This window comes from Sinocyclocheilus anshuiensis, unplaced genomic scaffold (assembly GCF_001515605.1).
Source record: "Sinocyclocheilus anshuiensis isolate Anshui unplaced genomic scaffold, SAMN03320099.WGS_v1.1 scaffold2371, whole genome shotgun sequence".
In the NCBI taxonomy this organism is placed as follows: domain Eukaryota; kingdom Metazoa; phylum Chordata; class Actinopteri; order Cypriniformes; family Cyprinidae; genus Sinocyclocheilus; species Sinocyclocheilus anshuiensis.
Window position 1 is genome coordinate 127,916 of NW_015537287.1, and position 2,327 is coordinate 130,242.

Genomic DNA, 2,327 nt, shown 5'->3' on the forward strand with positions numbered 1-2,327 from the left:
CACACACACACACACACACACACATACACACACACACACTCTCTAAATATAACACGAGCCGAATCCAGCAGATTTCTGCAAACGTTTCAAATCGAAAGCGACTATCGGAGCCGACGAGAGCCGGCGAACGATCACAGATCGGGGTGTGTGAGTGTGTATCGATGAGCCCTTTGTCTGCTCGCTGTCATCACGGCTGTGTGTGTGTGTGTGTGTGTGTGTGTGTGTGTGTGTGAGAGTGGATGTGTTGGTTTCACATTCTTGATGATTTAGAGTTTCACCCTGTCATTGCTGTGAACTTTTTACTGCATTGTGTCAGATTTGTAGATTGTACACACAAAAATTCTCAAAATCTTTGTGATTTTGTCGATTTCCCATTAATTTCCTATGGTCGGTCATTGTTGACCGAAGACCAGAAGTGTGACTATTTATTTACGACCACTTAGCTTTTTTGAATCATGCCCTCAATTTTTTTTCTAATTGTTTACAATTATTTTTCAATTAATGCAGTATTTCAGATTAAAATAGAGACTAGGCCTTTAAAATCCAATTTTTTAAGGCAGAATAGCACCTCCTGGTGAGAGCAAAAAACCTTGTGTGTGTGTGTGTGTGTGTGTGTGTGTGTGTGTGAGAGTGGAATGACCCGATCGTGATGATTCAGCACTGCGAGCCCTTTAAAACACGCGTCCCGCTCGCGTCGCGTCGCCAGACAGACGTTAAACGCGCACACATGTGAGAACGCTGATGATACTTATAGTGAACAATGCATAAATTAGTGTAATATATTAACACAACTTCGTTATTATTGCTAGCTAGTTAAATATACAGACTATAAGTAGTTAACTAAGTAGAAACAGGCCAGTAGTAAAAGCTAAAATCCACTAAATTAAACCAGAAATTATGCAAAAAATGAAACCAAAAAGCAACATTTTTCAAATTATTTTAATAAACATACACTTTTGATTTTTTTTTATTTTTTATTAAATAACCAGAATAATAAAAAAAAAATTAATGTTGTTTTTAATGCTATTATTCCTGGTGTGTTGAATGTATTTGTAAATAGCACTAAAAAACGCCAGCGAACAGGCGCATGCTGAGCGCTCAGAGCGTAACTTACATGTAGCCTACATTTTAATACACAAGACAAAAAAAAAACCACATGTAGCACAACATATTTACAAGTACTACTGAAAATGTTACTTAAATAAACGTGAGTATATTTGTTTCTAAGATACTTAGACTGGCGATATCACGCTATGGTTACATGCCTAACCCTAACTGTAAATTAGTATTCCTTAAGATTTCAGCTTATAGATATTTTTAAACTAGTAAAGTAATAAATACAACATTGTATTTATTGCATTAAAAAATAGAGAATCCTGGATCATCACTACAGGTAAAACCTTTTTTTTTTTTTTCATGCACTGGTCAGTTTGTAGATTTTGATTGGCTTTTCACAACAGACTAGTGTAAAGAAAACATCCAAAACACACATTTACGTGTTTATTTTATTGCACTTTATCTATTTGCATCTGTAGATTTCTATGTCAATATTTTTATTTAAAGAGTTTTTTCTCCGCTTCTGCAGCACTTACAAACACCACACTTTAGAGTTTTATTCCTGTCTATATTCTGAAGGTTTTTACTGAGGGGTTTGTTCATATATCATTCACACTGATTTTATTCTTAAAAATAGAGAAATCCAAAATCCCTTCTGGAAAAACCTTTAACTCTAGTAAGTCAACAAAATCAAACAAAAATTGAATCTGGCTTTATCCAATGTTCAAATGTATGTTCTGGGAATTAATGCAAATTAGTGCATATTTAATGAGACAATGTGTCATTTGCCTATTTGAACAACTTTTCAGAAAACTTGTAATACACACAAAAAAAGTTTGTAATTGATTTCTATTAGTTAAAAATTGACCCTATTCACCTGGAGTGTCTTGCCTTAAATACCAGCACATGAAACGCTAAAGCAGAACATTCAATCCAATTCATGTTTATTGAATAATGCATTTGATGAGATATAACTGGAGTACAAGGTTATGAAAAACATTATGTGAATGCTTGGCTAAAGAGGTGTCTTTAATCTAGATTTAAACAGAAGGAGTGCGTCTGAACCCCGAGCGTTATCAGGAAGGCTATTAAAGGGATAGTTCACCCCAAAATGAAAATGTGATGTTTATCTGCTTACCCCCAGGGCATCCAAGATGTAGGGGACTTTGTTTCTTCAGTAGAACACAAACGAAGATGTTTAACACAAACCGTTGCAGTCTGTCATTCTTATAATGGAAGTGAATGGGAATCACGGGTTTTAGAGGCAAAAA